The 20,637-nt window shown below is 38.7% G+C and overlaps 2 non-coding genes across 2 annotated transcripts; both read right to left on the minus strand.

The window, feature by feature from the left end:
• Positions 1-14,299: 14,299 nt before the first annotated feature.
• LOC148574858 (small nucleolar RNA R71) lies at positions 14,300-14,403 on the minus strand. The gene has a single exon (XR_015906065.1). It is a non-coding gene; the product is annotated as a small nucleolar RNA R71 (small nucleolar RNA).
• Positions 14,404-20,296: 5,893 nt separating this feature from the next.
• Positions 20,297-20,404, minus strand: LOC148574859 (small nucleolar RNA R71). The gene has a single exon (XR_015905781.1). It is a non-coding gene; the product is annotated as a small nucleolar RNA R71 (small nucleolar RNA).
• Positions 20,405-20,637: the final 233 nt, after the last annotated feature.

The raw sequence follows: 20,637 nt of genomic DNA on the forward strand, positions 1-20,637 counted from the left end.
TTTATAGATCTTTGCATTTTCAAATGCAGCTAAGCGAAATTCGTCCAACTCATTCAGTTGGAGTAACCGTTTTTCTCCTGCTGCTTTAGCATCAAGGTTAAGGAATCTGGTTGTCCAATAGGCCTTGTGTTCCAGTTCCACTGACAGATGACAAGATTTCCCATATACCAATTGATATGGGGATGTTCCTATAGGGGTCTTGAATCTGTATGCACATAGAGCATCATCAAGCTTTCTAGACAAATCCTTTCTAGAGGCGCTTACTGTCCTTTCTAGAATTTGTTTTAGTTCTCTATTTGAGACTTCAGCTTGCCCATTTGTCTGAGGATGGTATGGCGTTGCCACTTTATGGTGAACTCCGTAACGGCTCAGAACAGAGTCAAGCTGTCTATTGCAGAAATGAGTACCTCCATCACTAATCAATATCCGAGGGACACCAAACCTACTGAAGATGTTCTTCTAGAGGAACTTCATTGCTACTCTAGTGTCATTAGTAGGTGATGTTATTGCTTCAATCCATTTAGACACGTAATCTACTGCTACAAGGATGTAGGTGTTTGAGTATGAAGTCTATACCCCATACATCAAACAACTCAATCTCTAGGATTCCGTGTTGAGGCATGTCATGACCATGAGGGAGATTGCCAGCCCTTTGGCAACTGTCACAGTTACGAGCAAACTCTCTAAAGTCCTTAAAGATTTTGGGCCAGTAGAAGTCACTTTGGAGAACCTTTGTGGCTATTCGCTCACCTCCAAAGTGTCCTCCATAGTCGGAGCCATGGCAATTCCATAGGATTCTCTGTGCTTCCTCTTCAGATACATAGCATCAAATTATTCCGTCCGAGCATCTCTTAAAGAGATATGGTTCATCCCACAAGTAGTACTTTGCATCATGCATGAGTTTTTGAGCTTGCTGCCTACTGCACTCTTTGGGAATGAATCTTATAGCCTTGCATTTTGCAGTGTCTGCAAACCAAGGTGCTATCTGAATGGCAAAGAGTTGCTCATTTGGAAACGTTTCGGATATGTCAGTGGAGAGAAGAAAATTCCCTGTTACCAGTTCAATCCGAGACAAGTGGTCAGCCACTTGATTTTCTGTCCCCTTTCTGTCTCTAATTTCTATATCAAACTCTTGCAGGAGTAACACCCATCTTATGAGCCTAGGCCTGGAATCTTGCTTGGTGAGGGGATATTTTAGAGCAGCATGGTCAGTATAGATAATTACTTTAGATCCTACTAAATAGGATCTGAACTTGTCAATGGCATAAACCACTGCAAGTAATTCCTTTTCTGTTGCAGTATAATTCTTTTGCGCGTAGTTTAGGACACAGCTGGCATATTAAATGACATGCAAAAGCTTGTCATGCCTCTGCCCTAGGACTGCGCCAATGGAATGGTCACTGGCATCACACATCAGCTCGAATGGTAAGTCCCAGTTGGGTGCAAAGATTACAGCCGTAGCGATAAGCTTAGCTTTCAAAGTCTCAAAGGCCTGTAGACACTCTTGGTCAAAGACAAATGGAGTGTCAGTGGCTAGTAAGTTGCATAGGAGTTTTGCGATTTTAGAAAAATCTTTTATAAACCTCCTGTAGAATCCTGCATGTCCAAAGAAACTTCTGATCCCTTTGACATTAGTGGGTGGTGGTAATCGCTCAATTACCTCCACTTTAGCTTGATCCATCTCTATCCCCTTATTCGAAATTCGATGCCCAAGAACAATGCCTTCAGTCACCATGAAGTGACATTTTTCCCAATTTAAAACTAGGTTTGTCTCTAGGCAACATTTGAGAACTAAGGCTAGATGGTCAAGGTAGGATTCAAATGAATCTCCAAAGACAGAGAAGTCATCCATGAAAACCTCAAGAAACTTCTCTACCATATCAGAAAAAATGGAGAGCATACACCTCTGAAAGGTGGCCGGTGCATTGCACAGGCCAAATGGCATTCTCCTATAAGCAAATACGCCATATGGGCATGTGAAGGCAGTCTTTTCCTGATCTTAAGGATCCACTGCTATTTGTTTGTAACCGGAATAACCATCCAGAAAACAATAAAATGCATGCCCTGCTAGTCTCTCTAGTATTTGATCAATGAATGGTAAAAGAAAATGATCCTTTCTGGTGGCGTCATTGAGCCTTCTATAGTCAATGCACATACGCCATCCTGTAACTGTTCTTGTAGGAATCAATTCATTCTTTTCATTATGAACCACTATCATGCCTCCCTTTTTGGGAACAACTTGGACAGGGCTGATAAACCACTATTTTATGGTTTATCTTGTGCTAATTTGAGTGGTTTTTATCAAGTCTTTGCACACTTATTCATACAAATTTCATGATTTTACAATTTCTTCCCAATTTTGTTCTATGGTTGAAAACTTGCTTCCTAAGCCTTTAAATTGTGTATTTTAATTCCCCTTTATACCATTCGATGCCGTTATCTGTGCGTTAAGTGTTTTCAGGCTGTATAGGGCAGGAATGGCTTAGAGGATGGAGAGGAAGCTTGCAAAGATGGAAGGAACACAAGAATTGAAGGAGATAACCAGCGAGGATCGACGCGCACGCATGGCTCATGCGTGCGCGTGAATTGGAGATTTTTACAGCGACGCATGCGCGTACCTGACGCATATGCGAGACACGCGAAGATGACCATCGACGCATACGCGTGACTGATGCGTACGCGTGACATGCGCCATGTGCAGAAAATGCAGAAGACGCTGGGGGTGATTTTGGGTTGAGTTTGGACCCAGTTTTCGGCCCAGAAATGCAGACTACAGCCAGGGAACAAGCAGAGACTCAACACACATTCTCATTTGCATAGTTTTAGTTTTAGTTTTGAATCTTAGAGAGAGAACACTACCTCCTCTAGGTTTTCTTCACATTCATAGATTTCTAGTTTTCTGCTTTTGATTTGGATATTGAGAAGAGTTACTACCTCTGTTGAAGTTTCTACTATTCTAGTTTGTTTCCTTATTCCCTTACTCTTTTAATCACTCATTAACCCTGTTCAGATAAGGATGTTTATGGTTTTGGAATTTATTAATGCAAAGAACTATTTTTATCTTTAATTAATTTTCTGTTATTATTTTATTTGAATTTCCATGTCTTTTTTTCATTCCCTTTTATTGTTTATGAAAATGGCATTCATGTTAATGGAGTAGACTTCCAACGTGACTTAGGAGTTGATTAATAGGAGACCCTTGAGTTGGAATACTCAAGTGTTGATTTTAATTGGAAGTTGTTGGCCAATTCTCTAGTCACTAATGCTAATCCTTCCATAAGAAGAGGATTAGGACTTGTGAATAAGAGTTAGCTCAATTACTTGACTTTTCTTTATTCGGTAAGGGTTAACTAAGTAAAAACAACAACCTCTTACTATCATGCTTGAGAAAATCTAACAAGGATAGAACTTCTAATTAATCTTCTCCCAGTCAAGGATTTTTATTTTGATTATATAAATTCTCTTGCTAATTTTCATTACTTTAATTTATAATAATTTATTTTTCTGTTCACTAACTCTAAAATTTTTCAGAAAAATTCCTGACTAATAAAATAGCACTCTTTTGTCAACTCGTTGGGAGACGACCTGGGAATTCTACTCCCAGTATTTTATTCTTAATTTGTGACAACCCTTTTAAATTGATAAGCGAAATTTTCGTCGGTTAAGAACTGTACTTGCAACGCTGTTCTTATTATAAATTCTTGATCGGCAATTTTCTGCCACGTCAATTTTTGGCGCCGTTGCCGGGGAGTTGCAATAGTGTGCTAAATTGTTGGTTGGTGTAAATATTTTTAATTTTACATATTTGCATTTTATTTTATTTTATTACCATGAGCTGTATGTTTCTTTTATTGAATGACGCGTTCACTGCCTGATCCGAGCTTAGCCGCGTTTGATCCTGAAATTGAAAGAACTATTTCACGTATTAGGTGAGCTCGGCATCGGTTAGCCTCTGAGGGTGGTGAAGTGGTTACTACCAATTCACCAGTCTTATCTGAGAGCGAATCTGAAGCACCATTTGAGGAAGAAACAAGCTCCTTTTCTACTAATTCTGTTGATTTATGTGCAGGGAATATGGCGAAGCCCAGAAGGATTACTCTCCAGGAAGTAGGGGCTCAAGACTTTACACTGCAACCGTATCAAGTGCGTCATCCAAATCTAGCTGCAGATTTTGAACTGAAGACTGCGCTAATCAACTTACTGCCCAAGTTTCATGGCTTACCTGCTCAAGAGCCTATCAAGCACCTTAGTGATTTTCAGACAGCCTGCTCAACTACTAGGCGTTATGGTGTAGATGAGACTACTATTTGGCTATATGCCTTCCCGTTTTCTCTTGAGGGAAAGGCAAGGGAGTGGTTCTATACTCAACCTGAAGAAGTTGTTACTAATTGGGATCTGCTCAGAAAGAAATTTCTGGAAAAATACTTCCCAGCTGAAGTTACAGACAGACTGAGGAAAGAAATTTCATGCATTATCCAAGGCGAATCAGAGACTCTTTATGAGTATTGGGAACGCTTCAAGAATCTCCTAGACTCATGCCCCCACCACAAGATTGACCAGTTGGTGTTGATTAGCTATTTCACACAAGGCATGAAGCCTCAAGACAAGACTACACTAGATGCTGCAAGTAATGGCTCTCTGAAGAAGTACAAGACGGCGACAGAAACGTGGCAACTAATCACCGATCTAGCTGAGTTTACCCAGAATGTCAGGCACAGGAACAACCATCCCAAGGCTATTGCGGAGGTTTCCTCTAGTAGTGAGACTGCTGCTCTCACACAGACTCTAGGAGAGATGACCAACATACTGAAGCAGCTACAACTGAATCAACAACAACCTCAGCCTCCCCCACAACAACAGTGTCAACAGTTAGTTCCTCAGAGAGTGTGCAGAATATATGCCTGCTATACTCATTACACTGATGAGTGTCCGCAGCTCCAACAAGAAGACAACACCTTGGCAGTGACTCATAATTTCTATGACCGCCCGAATCAAAGATACTATCAACAAGGCGGCAATTATAACCAAGGTGGGAACTATAATCAAGGTTGGAAAGATAACTCCAACCAAGGCTGGAGAGACAATTCCAACCAGGGGTGGAGAGATAATTCCAACCAAGGATAGAGGGACAACTACAACCGAGGAGGCAGAGACAACAGTGGAAATCAGAGGTGGAACAACAACAACAATAACAACAGACAGTAGAACCAAAACCAACCTTACAGAACACCTCACCAAAGGCAGTCCCAAGCACCTCAGAACAACCAACAGCAGGCCCCTCAAATCACTTACCCCCTTTCTTCCTCTAATGATGAGATGATTCACTCTCTTACGCAAGGACGACAAGACATTCAGAATACAATTAACTCTTCCATTTCCATATATGGTCTTAGCTCCACCATACAAGCTCTCCTCTCCCAGATGGAATCATTAGCTACCCCCAACAATCAACCTTCAAGCTCCAGTGCACTTCCTTCTCAACCTTTATCCAACCCCAAAGGTGGAATCAATGCCATTACTTTGACGTCCGTAACCACACGTCCAGAGAGGAGTCATGAGGAGCCAAGCTCAAAGGAAGACATTCAAGTGGAAGACATTGTTGAGGTGGAGGATGTTGAAGAGGAAGATGAAGTACAAGACATGGTTGAAGAAGAAGCAGCTCAACCAAGGAATAGAGCACCAAAAGAAGATAAAGTTACCAGAGAAGCCATTCCCATTCCATTTCCACACCTTGCTAGAAAATCCAGAAAGCAGATGGAGCTCGACCCCAAGATGGTGGAGATCTTCAAAAAGGTTGAGGTAACGATTTCCCTTTTTGATGCCATTCGCCAGGTACCTAAATATGCGAAGTTTCTAAAATATTTATGCATGAATAAAGATAAATTACATGACTTAGAAACTATTCCACTAGGTAGCTCTATTTCTACTTTAATGGGTGATATACCAGAAAAATGTAGTGATCCGGGTCCATGCATGGTTACTATTACTATAGAGGGTGTGAAATTTTATGACTGCATGTGTGATTTAGGCGTGTGTGAGTATTATGCCATTATCTGTATATGATGCCTTGAGGCTCCCTCCCTTAAAAAGGTCGGCAGCACGTTTTGTTTTGGCAAATAAAAGCATAATCTCGGTGGTAGGAATTACTGAGGACGTGCTGGTGAGCATTAAGGGGCTCACATTCCCTATTGAATTCTACATCTTGGAGATGCCCCCTAATGACTCAGGAAGACCATCATTCAACCTGCTTGGAAGGCCATTTCTAAAGACTTCAAGGTTCAAATTAGATGCCTTCTCAGGAACTTACTCTTTTGAGATAGATGGCCGAGCAGTGAGCTTCAACCTGGATGAAGCTATGAATCACCCTCTGGAAGATCATTCCGTCTTTCAGTGCGACATCATTGATGAAACTGTAGCTGCAGTTCACCAAGAAGAAGTAGAAGAGAGGCACATGGAGCAAGGTGCAAGTGTGGGGAAGCCCTCTGAACAAAATGAAAACACCTTGCCACCATCACTAGCTCCAGATGATCAAGTGCCTAGCCGTGAGCAGAAAATGGAGTTGAAGCCCCTTCCACCCCACCTCAAATATGCTTACCTTGAGGATAATCAGAAGCTCCCACTGTTATTGCAAGGGAACTCATTTTCCAACAGGAGGAGCAGCTGCTTAGTGTGCTGAGAAGACACAAGAAAGCAATTGGGTGGAGCTTGGCGGATATAGTAGGCATCAGCCCCAAGTTTGTGAGCACCGGATATTTTTAGAAGAGGGAGCAAGGCCTGTTCATCAACTTCAAAGGCGGCTAAACACCACCATCTTAGAAGTTTTCAAGAAGGAAGTGACCAGACTGATTGAAGCTGATATCATCTATCCAATCTCGGATAATGAATAGGTCAGCCCAGTACAAGTGGTGCCCAAGAAGTCTGGGGTCACAACAATGAAGAATGAGCATGGAGAGCTCCTGACAACTAGAGTGCAGAATTCCTGGAGGGTGTGCGTTGATTACAGGCGCCTCAACCAGGCTACTCGCAAGGATCACTACCCGCTGCCCTTCATCGATCAAATACTTGATCGCCTGTCAGGTAAATCGCACTACTGCTTTTTAGATGGTTACACTGGCTATTTTCAAATTCATATAGCTCCTGAAGATCAGGAGAAAACCACTATTTTATGGTTTATCTTGTGCTAATATGAGTGGTTTTTATCAAGTCTTTGCACACTTATTCATACAAATTGCATGATTTTACAATTCCTTCCCAATTTTGTTCTATGGTTGAAAACTTGCTTCCTAAGCCTTTAAATTGTATATTTTAATTCCCCTTTATACCATTCGATGCCATGATCTGTGCGTTAAGTGTTTTCAGGCTGTATAGGGTAGGAATGGCTTAGAGGATGGAGAGGAAGCTTGCAAAGATGGAAGGAACACAAGAATTGAAGGAGATAACCAGCGAGGATCGACGCGCACGCACGGCTCACGCGTGCGCGTGAATTGGAGATTTTACAGCGACGCGTGTGCGTACCTGACGCGTACGCGTGATAAGCGAGATTGCATAGCGACGCGTGTGCGTACCTAACGCGTATGCGTGACATGCAAAGATGACTATCGATGTGTATGCGTGACTGACGGGTACGCGTGACATGCGCCACGTGTAGAAAACGCAGAAGACGCTGGGGGCGATTTTGGTCTGAGTTTGGACCCAGTTTTCGGCCCAGAAACGCAGACTAGAGCCAGGGAACAAGCATAGACTCAACACACATTCTCATTCGCATAGTTTTAGTTTTAGTTTTGAATCTTAGAGAGAGAACACTATCTCCTCTAGGTTTTCTTCACATTCATAGATTTCTAATTTTATACTTTTGATTTGGATATTGAGAAGAGTTACTACCTCCGTTGAAGTTTCTACTATTCTAGTTTGTTTCCTTATTTCCTTACTCTTTTAATCACTCATTAACCCTGTTCAGATAATGATGTTTATGGTTTTGGAATTTATTAATGCAAAGAACTATTTTTATCTTTAATTAATTTTCTGTTAGTATTTTATTTGAATTTCCATGTCTTCTTTTTATTCCATTTTATTGTTTATGAAAATGGCATTCATGTTAATGGAGTAGACTTCCAACTTGACTTGGGAGTTGATTAATAGGAGACCCTTGAGTTGGAATACTCAAGTGTTGATTTTAATTGGAAGTTGTTGGCCAATTTTCTAGTCACTAACGCTAATCCTTTCATAAGGAGAGGATTAGGACTTGTAAAGAAGAGTTAGCTCAATTACTTGACTTTCCTTTATTCGGTAAGTGTTAACTAAGTAAAAACAACAACCTCTTACTATCATGCTTGAGAAAATCCAACAAGGATAGAACTTTCGATTAATCTTCTCCCGATCAAGGCTTTTTATTTTGATTATATAAATTCTCTTGCTAATTTTCATTACTTTAATTTATAATCATTTATTTTTCTGTTCACCAACTCTAAAATTTCTCAGAAAAATTCCTGACTAATAAAATAACACTCTTTTGTCAACTCGTTGGGAGACGACCTGTGAATTCTACTCCCAGTATTTTTTTCTTAATTTGTGACAACCCTTTTAAATTGATAAGCGGAATTTTCGTCGGTTAAGAACTGTACTTGCAACGCTGTTCTTATTATAAATTCTTGATCGGCAATTTTTTGCCACATCAAGGCCTCATCCAAGGGATGTCAGAGATGGGATAAATAATCCCAGCCTCCTATAGTTTAGTGACTTCCTTCTGGACCACTTTCTTCATGGCTGGATTAAGTCGCCTTTGTGGTTGTACCACTAGTTTGGCGTCATCTTCCAGTAGGATTTTGTGCTTGCATCAGTTTGGGCTAATGCCCTTAAGATCACTTATAGTCCACCCGAGGGCTGTCTTGTGTGTTCTTAATACTTGGATTAATACTTCCTTTTCCTGTGGCTCTAAGGTAGAGATTATAATCACAAGATAGGTGTCCTCATCCCCTAGAAATCCATATTTTAGTGATGATGGTAATGGTTTGAGCTCAAGTTTAGGAAGCTTCTCTTCTTCCTTAGGAGCAGTCAACGTTTCCTGTATTTCGTCTGCAACCTCCAATTCGAGCTGAGCATCATAAAAGATGTCATCCAGCTCTTCTTCGAGTCTATCAACCATCGTCAATTCTTCCACCAAGGAGTTAATGATATCAATGCTCATGCACTCCTCTGGGGTGTCTGGATGCTGCATGGCTTTGATAACATTTAGCACGAACTCATCCTCATTGACTCTTAGGGTTACTTCCCCTTTCTGAAAATCAATGAGGTTCTTCCTATAGCTAGGAAGGGTCTTCTTAGGATAAGAGATGCACTCTTGTTCCCATCCATATCCAACACTACAAAGTCAGTGAGAAAAGTGAATAGTCCAACCCTAACAATCATATCTCCAACCAAACCTGATGGGAGCTTAATAGAACCATTAGTAAGTTGGAGGCATATGCGGGTGGGTTTGACTTCGTGAGTCAAACAGAGCTTCTTTATTAATGAAGCAGGTATTAGGTTGATACTTGCTCCAAGATCACATAGGGCTGTCCTTGTGTAAGCATCCCCTAGAGTACATGGTATCATAAAACTTCCCAGGATCCTTAAGTTTCTCTGGTAAGCTATTTTGAATTACTGCACTGCATTCTTCAGTGAGGAGGACTGTTTCTACCTCTCTCCAATCCTTCTTATGGCTTAAGATGTCCTTCATGAACTTAGCATAAGAAGATATCTGTTCAAGAGCCTCTGCAAAAGGGATCTTGATCTCTAGTGTTCTGAGATAATCCATAAAGCGGGCAAACTGTTTATCTTTTTCTGCTTGATAGAGTTTTTGAGGAAATGGCATCTTGGCCTTGTATTCATCAAACTTAGTTGATGTAGGTTGAGTGCCTAATGTAGTGGAAGGGGGGTTACTTTTTTGCTTAGGAGGGTTGTTATCAGCACTTGCATGTGTCTGATTACCTTTGTTTGGACGTTCAACGCCCTTGTTGCTGCCCCCTTCCTGGCGTTCAACGCCAGGAACACTGTCCCCTTTTGGGCGTTCAATGCCAAGGGAGGGTATCCCTTCTTGGCGTTGAACGCCAAGATTGATGCCCCTATTTGAGCATTCAACGCTAGGGGTGGATACCCCTTCTTGACGTTGAACGCCAATGACATTCCTCTTTGGGTGTTCAATGCCCTCAGAGAAGTCTTGGACAGTAGTCTGGTAGTCCTCTATCAGCTTTTCTTCCCTTAATCTCTGGTTGCACTGAAGTTGGATGTTTAAGAATTTCCCACTCCTCAGTTGAATGGTCTAGCACTCCTCTATTATCTACTTAGATAACTGTTTCCTTTAGCTGGGCTTTGATGAGCGGATAATTTATACGCTTTTTGACATTGTTTTTAGTATGTTTTTAGTATATTTTAATTAGTTTTTATTATATTTTTATTAGTTTTTAAATAAAAATCACTCTTCTGGACTTTACTATGAGTTTGTGTTTTTTTCTGTAATTTCAGGTATTTTCTAGCTGAAATTGAGGGACCTGAGCAAAAATCTGATTCAGAGGCTGAAAAAAAACTGCAGATGCTGTTGGATTCTGACCTCCCTTCACTCAAAGTGAATTTTATGGAGTTACAAAAGCCCAATTGGCGCGTTCTCAATTGCGTTAAAAAGTAGACATCTTGGGCTTTCCAGCAATTTATAATAGTCCATACTTTGCCCAATATTTGATGGCCCAAATAGGTGTTCCAAGTCAGCTCAATAATTCTGGCGTTTAACTCCAAAACTGGCACAAAAGCTGGAGTTAAACGCCCAAACTGGCACAAAAGCTGGCGTTTAACTCCAAGAAAAGTCTCTACACAGGGAAGCTTCAATGCTCAATCCAAGCACACACCAAGTGGGCCCGGAAGAAGATTTCTGCATTAATTACTAATTTCTGTAAATCCTAGGCTACTAGTTCTCTATAAATAGGACCTTATACTATTGTATTTTCATCTTTGGATCATCCTGGAATCATGTTTTGATGATTGAACCCTCTTTGGGAGTCTGGCCATTCGGCCATGCCTAGACCTTTTGTTCTTATGTATTTTCAACGGTGGAGTTTCTACACACCATAGATTAAGGTGTGGAGCTCTACTGTTCTTCATGAATTAATACAAAGTACTATTATTTTTCTATTCAACTCAAGTCTATCTCTTCTCCAAGATATTCATTCGTTCTTCAACTTGATGAATGTGATGATCTGTGACACTCATCATCATTCTCACCTATGAACATGTGCCTGACAACCATCTCTATTCTACTAGCAATGGCTTGAATGTGTATCTCTTGGGTTTCTAATCTAAGATTGGAACCTTCGTGGTATAGGCTAGAATTATTGGCGGCCATTCCTGAGATCCGGAAAGTCTAAACCTTGTCTGTGGTATTCTGAGTAGGATCTGGGAAGGGATGGTTGTGACGAGCTTCAAACTCGCGATTGTGGGGCGTGTGACAGACGCAAAAGGATCAATGGATCCTATTCCGACATGATCGTGAACCGACAGATGATTAGCCATGCGGTGACAGCGCATTTGGAACATTTTCATTGAGAAGACGGGAAGTAGCCATTGACAACGGTGATGCCCAACATAAAGCTTGCCATGGAAAGGAGTATGAATGATTGGAAGAAGGCAATAGGAAAGCAGAGGTTCAGGGGGAACAAAGCATCTTCATACGCTTATCTGAAATTTCAACCAAAGAATTACATAAGTATCTCTATCTTTATTTTATGTTTTATTTATCTTTTAATTATCAATTCTCCATCACCATCTGAATTTGCCTGACTGAGATTTACAAGGTGACCATAGCTTGCTTCAAGCCGACAATCTCTGTGGGATCGACCCTTACTCGCGTAAGGTTTATTACTTGGACGACCCAGTGCACTTGTTGGTTAGTTGTACAGATTTGTGACAAAGTGTGATTCACGTTTAAGAGCTCCAAGTCCTTTGGCGCCATTGTTGATGATCACAATTTCGCATACCAAGTTTTTGGCGCCATTGCCGGGGATTGTTCGAGTTTGGACAACTGACGGTTCATCTTGTTGCTTAGATTAGGTACTTTTCAGAATTTTTAAGAATGAATTCTAGAGTTTCAAGGTGATGTTCTTATCATCACAAAAGCTTATTGATTCTCATCAATTTAGTTGCTGAATGTAATGTCCTGCTGAAGCTTGGCCAAACATGTCTAATCTTTTTAGACTGAAGCTTTAGACTAACATTGCATGATTCCTGGAATTCTTATTAAAAGTTTTGATTCTCTTTATTTTCTTTTCCATATAAGTTTCGAAAATCACAAAAAAATTTATAAAACCATAAAAATAAAAAATATTTTATGTTTCTTGTTTGAGTCTAGTATCAATTTTTAAGTTTGGTGTCAATTGCATGACTTTCTTCTTCTTGCATTTTTCGAATTTATACATATTGTTCTTCATTGATCTTCAAGTTGTTCTTGATGATTTCATTGCTCTGATCTTTAAATTCTCTTGTTTTGTGTGTTTTGTTGTTTCTCATATGCATTCTCAATTTGTTAGTGTCTCATATATGAAAATTTTTAAGTTTGGTGTCCTGCATGCATTGTTTATTTGATCTTAGTTGCATTTTTTATTGTTGTTTCTCATCATCAAAAACTCAAAAATATTTTCAAAACTATGTCTTTTCAAGTCAATAATACAGAGAATTGAAGATTCAGAACATTCAGCAGAGGAATCAAACAGAAAAAGCTGGGCGTTCAAAACGCCCAGTGAAGAAAGAAAACTGGCGTTTAAACGCCAGCCAGGGTACTTGGCTGGGCGTTTAACGCCAGAAGGACACTAGAGGGAAGATTTTGTTTTTAATTCAAATTTTTTTCAAATCTTCATAATTTCTCAAAATCAAATCTTTTTCAAATCATATTTTTTCAATTATATCTTTTCAAAAATCAATTTCTTTCTATTTTTTATTTTTTACTATTTTCGAAAATCCTTGCCAAAATTAATGATTTACTTCAAAATTTTCAAGTTGTTACTTGCCTATTAAGAAAGGATCAAATTTTAAATTTTAAGAATCATATCTTCTAAATTCTTGTTAGTCAAGTAATCAACTTTAATTTTAAAACTTTCTCTTTTTAATTTGATTCTCAAATCATATCTTTTCAATCATATCTCTTCAAAATCAATTTCTTTCCATTTTTTTTATTATTTTCGAAAATCCTTGCTAAAATTAATGATTTACTTCAAAATTTTCAAGTTGTTACTTACCTATTAAGAAAGGATCAAATTTTAAATTTTAAGAATCATATCTTCTAATTTCTTGTTAGTCAAGTAATCAACTTTAATTTTAAAACTTTTTCTTTTTTTAAATTGATTTTCAATCACATCTTCTCAATCATATCCTTTCAATTACATCTTTTTCAAAATTAATTTTCAATCATATCTTTTTAATTTCTAATTTCAAAATCTTTTTTCAAAATCACTTAATTTCTTTCCCAATCTTAATTTTCGAAAATCTCGATCAAATTTTCAAATTTCTTTTTAATTATTTCAAAATCTTTTTAATTTATTTTCGAAAATTCTTCCCCTCTTCTCACATCCTTCTATTTAAAGGACTAACACTCCTCCTCAAGGTACAATTCGAACCCCCTCCTTCTTTGTATGTTTGAATTCTCTTCTATCCACCTCCTCCTTCTATTCTTCTTTTTCTCTGACACCTCAAGGAATCTCTATACTGTGACATAGAGGATTCCCTACTTTCTTGTTCTCTTCTCTTTCATATGAGCAGGAACAAAGATAAAGGCATACTTGTTCAAGCTGATCCTGAACCTGAAAGGACCTTGAAGAGAAAGCTAAGAGAAGCTAAAGAACAATTCTCTTTAGAGGGCCTAACAGAGCTTTTCAAGGAAGAAGAAATCATGGTAGCCGAAAACAACAATGCAAGGAAGGTACTTGGTGACTTTACTGCACCTACTCCCGATTTCTATGGGAGAAGCATCTCAATCCCTGCCATTGGAGCAAACAACTTTGAGCTTAAGCCTCAATTAGTTTCTCTAATGCAACAGAATTGCAAGTTTCATGGACTTCCATTGGAAGATCCTCATCAGTTCTTAGCTGAATTCATGCAAATTTGTGACACTGTCAAGACCAATGGGGTTGACCCTGAAGTCTACAGACTTATGCTTTTTCCTTTTGCTATAAGAGACAGAGCTAGGACATGGTTGGATTCACAACCCAAAGAAAGCCTGAACTCTTGAGAAAAGCTAGTCAATGCCTTCTTGGCAAAGTTCTTTCTACCTCAAAAATTGAGCAAGCTTAGAGTGGAAGTCCAAACCTTCAGACAGAAGGAAGGTGAATCCCTCTATGAAGCTTGGGAAAGATACAAGCAATTGATCAGAAGGTGCCCTTCTGACATACTTTCAGAATGGAGTATCATAGGTATATTCTATGATGGTCTGTCTGAACTATCTAAGATGTCATTGGATAGCTCTGCTGGAGGATCTCTTCATCTGAAGAAGACGCCTGCAGAAGCTCAGGAACTCATTGAAATGGTTGCAAATAACCAATTCATGTACACTTCTAAGAGGAATCCTGTGAATAATAGAACAACTCAGAAGAAAGGAGTTCTTGAGATTGATATTCTGAATGCCATATTGGCTCAGAATAAAATATTGACCCAACAAGTCAATATGATTTCTCAGAGTCTGTCTGGAATGCAAGCAGCAACAGGCAGTACTAAGGAAGCTTCCTCTGAAGAAGAAGCTTATGATCCTAAGAACCCAGCAATAGAAGAGGTGAATTACATGGGAGAACCCTATGGAAACACCTATAATCTTTCATGGAGAAATCATCCAAATCTCTCATGGAAGGATCAACAGAGACCTCAACAAGGTTTCAACAACAATAATGGTGGAAGAAGCAGGTTTAGCAATAGCAAGCCTTTTCTATCACCTTCTCAGCAACAGACAGAGAATTCTAAGCAAAGCCACTCTGACTTAGCAACCATTGTCTCTGATCTAATCAAAACCACTCAAAGTTTCATGACTGAAACAAGGTCCTCCATTAGAAATTGGAGGCACAAGTGGGTCAGCTGAGTAAGAAAATTATTGAACTCCCTCCTAGTACTCTCCCAAGCAATACAGAAGAGAATCCAAAGAGAGAGTGCAAGGTCATAAACATGTCTCACATGGCCGAACCTGGAAAGGAGGAAGAGGCAGTGATCTCCACTGAGGAAGACCTCAATGGACGTCCACTGACCTCCATGGAGTTCCCTAATGAGGAACCATGGGAATCTGAGGCTCACACTGAGACCATAGAGATTCCATTGAATTTACTTCTGCCATTCATGAGCTCTGATGAGTATTCTTCCTCTGAAGAGGATGAAGATGTTACTGAAGAGCAAGTTGCTAAGTACCTTGGAGCAATCATGAAGCTAAATGCCAAGTTGTTTGGTAATAAGACTTGGGAGGATAAACCTCCATTGCTCATCAAAGAACTCGATGACTTGACTAGGCAGAGATTACCTCTGAAGAGACAAGATCTTGGAAAATTCTCAATCCCTTGTACCACAGGCACCATGACCTTTGAGAAGGCTCTGTGTGACCTAGGGTCAAGCATAAACCTCATGCCTCTCTCTGTAATAGAGAAGCTAGGGATTATTGAGGTACAAGATGCAAGAATCTCACTGGAGATGGCAGACAATTCAAAGAAATAGGCTTATGGACTTGTAGAGGATGTCTTGGTAAAGGTTGAAGGCCACTACATCACTGCTGACTTCATAATCCTAGAGACTGGAAAGTGTATGGATGAATCCATCATCCTTGACAGACCCTTCCTAGCCACAGCAAAAGCTATGATTGAAGTTGACAGAGGAGAATTGATCATTCAAGTGAATGAAGACTCCCTGGTGTTTAAAGCTCAAGGATATCCCTCTGTCACCATGGAGAGGAAGCATGAAGAGCTTCTCTCAATACAGAGTCAAACAGAGCCCCCACAGTCAAACTCTAAGTTTGGTGTTGGAAGGCCACAACCAAACTTTAAGTTTGGTGTTGAACCTCCACATTCAAACTCTAAGTTTGGTGTTGGGAGGTTCTAATATTGCTCTGAACATCTGTGAGGCTCCATGAGAGCCACTGTCAAGCTATTGACATTAAAGAAGCGCTTGTTGGGAGGCAACCCAATTTTTACTTATCTATGTTAAATTTCTATTTTCTTTTTATTTTATGTTTTCTATAGGTTGATGATCATGTGAAGTGATGAGCGGATAATTTATACGCTTTTTGGCATTGTTTTTAGTATGTTTTTAGTAGAATCTAGTTACTTTTAGGGATGTTTTTATTAGTTTTTATGTTAAATTCACATTTCTGAACTTTACTATGAGTTTGTGTGTTTTTCTGTGATTTCAGGTATTTTCTGGATGAAATTGAGGGACTTGAGCAAAAATCAGATTCAGAGGTTGAAGAAGGACTGCTGATGCTGTTGGATTCTGACCTCCCTGCACTCAAAGTAGATTTTCTGGAGCTACAGAACTCAAAATGGCGCGCTTCCAATTGCGTTGGAAAGTAGACATCCAGGGCTTTCCAGAAATATATAATAGTTCATACTTTGCTTGAGGATAGATGACGTAAATTGGCGTTCAACGCCAGCTCTCTGCCCAATTCTGGAGTTCAGCGCCAGAAATGGATCAAGAACCAGAGTTGAACGCCAGAAATGGATCAAAACCTGGCGTTCAACTCCACAAATGGCCTCTGCACGTGGAAAGTTAAAGCTCAGCCCAAGCACACACCAAGTGGGTCCCGGAAGTGGATTTATGCATCAAATACTTACTCTTGTAAACCCTAGTGACTAGTTTATTATAAATAGAACTTTTTATCATTGTATTCACAGTCTTGGTTACTCCGGTTCCCCTCTGGGGCCGAGACCAATGAACTCCATTATCACTTATGTATTTTCAACGGTAGAGTTTCTGCACTTCATAGATTAAGGTGTAGAGCTCTGCTGTTCCTCAAGGATTAATGCAAAGTACTACTGTTTCTATTCAATTCATCTTATTTCGCTTCTAAGATATTCATTCGCATTTCAACCTGAATGTGATGAACATGACAATCATCATCATTCCCTATGAACGCGTGCCTGACAACCACTTCCGTTCTACATTAGATTGAATGAGTATCTCTTAGATCTCTTAATCAGAATCTTCGTGGTATAAGCTAGAATGATGGCGGCATTCAAGAGAATCCGGAAAGTCTAAACCTTGTCTGTGGTATTCCGAGTAGGATTCAATGATTGAATGACTGTGACGAGCTTCAAACTCGTGATTGCTGGGCGTAGTGACAGAACGCAAAAGGATAGTAAATCCTATTCCAGCATGATCGAGAACCGACAGATGAATAGCCGTGCCGTGACAGGGTGCATTGACCATTTTCACTGAGAGGATAGGATGTAAACCATTGACAAGGGTGATGCCTCCAGACGATTAGCCGTGCCGTGACAGGGCATTTGGATCATTTTCCCGAGAGAAGACCGAAAGTAGCCATTGACAATGGTGATGCATTACATAAAGCCAGCCATGGAAAGGAGTAAGACTGATTGGATGAAGATAGCAGGAAAGCAGAGGTTAAGAAGAACGAAAGCATCTCTATTCACTTATCTGAAATTCTCACCAGTGATTTACATAAGTATTTCTATCCCTATTTTATTAATTATTTTTGAAAACTCCATTATTATTTTATATCCGCCTGACTGAGATTTACAAGGTGACCATAGCTTGCTTCATACCAACAATCTCCGTGGGATTCGACCCTTACTCACGTAAGGTATTACTTGGACGACCCAGTGCACTTGCTGGTTAGTTGTGCGAAGTTGTGAACCATGGTATTGGCATCATATTTTTGGCGCCATTACCAGGGAAAGAAAGAGCGATGAATTTTACATAATCAAAGTGTAATCACAATTTCTGCGCACCAAGTTTTTGGCGCCGTTGCCGGGGATTGTTCGAGTTTGGACAACTGACGGTTCATCTTGTTGCTCAGATTAGGTAATTTTCTTTTTGTTTTCTTTTCAAAAATTTTTCAAAAATCTTTCAAAATTTTCTCCTTTGTTTTCAAAAAAAAAATTTTGTTTTCGAAAATATATTTTTCTTCAGAATTTTTAAGAATGAATTCTAGTGTTTCATGAAGCATGTGAAGCCTGACTGGCTGTAAAGCCATGTCTAAATTCATTTGGACTGAGGCTTCCAATTTGTTATCAAGAGCAAGCTAGTTGGTGCTAATCCACCTACTGCTGATTCATGATCTACCTGTTACATGCTAAAGCTTGGCTGGCTATTAAGCCATGCCTGACCCTTTGATTGGAGCTTTAGATTAAGAACATAAGATTCCTGGAATTCATATTAAAAATTTTGGAATCCTTATTTTTCTTTTTCAAAGAATTTTCGAAAAAATACAAAAAAATTCATAAAATCATAAAAAAATCAAAAATATATTTTTTGTGTTCTTGTTTGAGTCCTGAGTCATGTTATAAGTTTGGTGTCAATTGCATGTGCATCTTGCATTTTTTTCGAAAATTCATGCATTCATAGTGTTCTTCATGATCTTCAAGTTGTTCTTGGTAAGTCTTCTTGTTTGATCTTTGCATTTGCATGTTTTGTGTATTTTCTTGTTTTTCATATGCATTCTTGAATTCCTAGTGCCTAAGCATCAAAGAATTCTAAGTTTGGTGTCTTGCATGTTTTCCTTGCATTAAAAATTTTCAAAAATATGTTCTTGATGTTCATCATGATCTTCATAGTGTTCTTGGTGTTCATCTTGACATTCATAGCATTCTTGCATGCATTCATTGTTTTGATTCATAACTTTCATGCATTGCATCATTTTTCTTGTTTTTTTTCTCTCTTCATTAAAAATTCAAAAATAAAAAAAATTATCTTTCCCTTTTTCTCTCTCAAAATTTCGAAAATTAGATTTGACTTTTTCAAAAATTTTTAAAAAAATCTAGTTGTTTTCATGAGTCAAATCAAATTTTCAGTTTAAAAATCTCATCTTTTTCAAAATCTTTTTCAAAAATCAAATCTTTTTCAAAATTCTTAGTTATTTTCGAAAATTCCAAAAATATTTTTCAAAAATATTTTTCTTATTTTTATATCAAATTTTCGAAAATAACATAATCAATTAATGTTTTGATTCAAAAATTTCAAGTTTGTTACTAGCTTGTTAAGAAAGATTCAAACTTGAAGTTATAGAATCATATCTTGTGATTTCTTGTGAATCAAGTCATTAATTGTGATTTTAAAAATCAAATCTTTTTCAAAAAAACTAATTTCTATCATATCTTTTCAAAAATATCTTCTTATCTTACCTTTTTCAAAAAAAAAATTGATTTCAAAATATCTTCTCTAACTTCCTAACTCCTTATCTTTTTAAAATTTGTTTCAACTAACTAACTAACTTTTTGTTTGTTTCTTATCTTTTTCAAAACTACCTAACTAACTCTCTCTCTCTCTCTCTCTAATTTTCGAAAATATCTCCCTCTTTTTCAAAATTTCTTTTTAATTAACTAATTATTTTAATTTTGGATTTTAATTTTTGAAAATTACTAACCTTTTTCAAAAACCATTTTCGAAAATCACTAACCCTTTTTCAAAAATCATTTTCGAAAATTTCCCTTCTCTCTCATCTCCTTCTATTTATTTATTCTTCTACTCACACAGGGACCTCTATACTGTGGTAAAAAGGATCCCTATTATTATTATTTTTCTGTGCCCTCTTCTTTGTCATATGAGCAGGAGCAAGGACAAGAACATTCTTGTTGAAGCAGATCCAGAACCTGAAAGGACTCTGAAGAGAAAATTAAGAGAAGCTAAATTACAACTATCCAGCAAGCACCTGTCAGGAATTTTTGAACAAGAAGAGGAGATGGTAGCCGAAAATAATAATAATGCAAGGAGGATGCTTGGTGACTTTACTGCACCTAATTCCAATTTACATGGAAGAAGCATCTCCATTCCTGCCGTTGGAGCAAACAATTTTGAGCTGAAACCTCAGCTAGTTTCTCTGATGCAGCAGAACTGCAAGTTTCATGGACTTCCATCTGAAGATCCTTTTCAGTTCTTAACTGAATTCTTGCAGATCTGTGATACTGTTAAGACTAATAGAGTAGATCCTGAAGTCTACAGGCTTATGCTTTTCCCATTTGCTGTAAGAGACAGAGCTAGAATATGGTTGGACTCTCAACCTAAAGATAGCCTGAACTCTTGGGATAAGCTGGTCACGGCTTTCTTAGCCAAGTTCTTTCCTCCTCAAAAGCTGAGCAAGCTTAGAGTGGATGTTCAAACCTTCAAACAAAAAGATGGTGAATCCCTCTATGAAGCTTGGGAAAGATACAAGCAGCTGACCAAAAAGTGTCCTTCTGACATGCTTTCAGAATGGACCATCCTGGATATATTCTATGATGGTTTATCTGAGCTATCAAAGATGTCATTGGATACTTCTGCAGGTGGATCCATTCACCTAAAGAAAACGCCTGCAGAAGCTCAAGAACTCATTGACATGGTTGCTAATAACCAGTTCATGTACACTTCTGAGAGGAATCCTATGAGTAATGGGACGCCTATGAAAAATGGAGTTCTTGAAGTTGATACTCTGAATGCCAT

This window comes from Arachis ipaensis, chromosome B2 (assembly GCF_059453495.1).
Source record: "Arachis ipaensis isolate K30076 ecotype BB chromosome B2, ASM5945349v1, whole genome shotgun sequence".
NCBI classification, from domain to species: domain Eukaryota; kingdom Viridiplantae; phylum Streptophyta; class Magnoliopsida; order Fabales; family Fabaceae; genus Arachis; species Arachis ipaensis.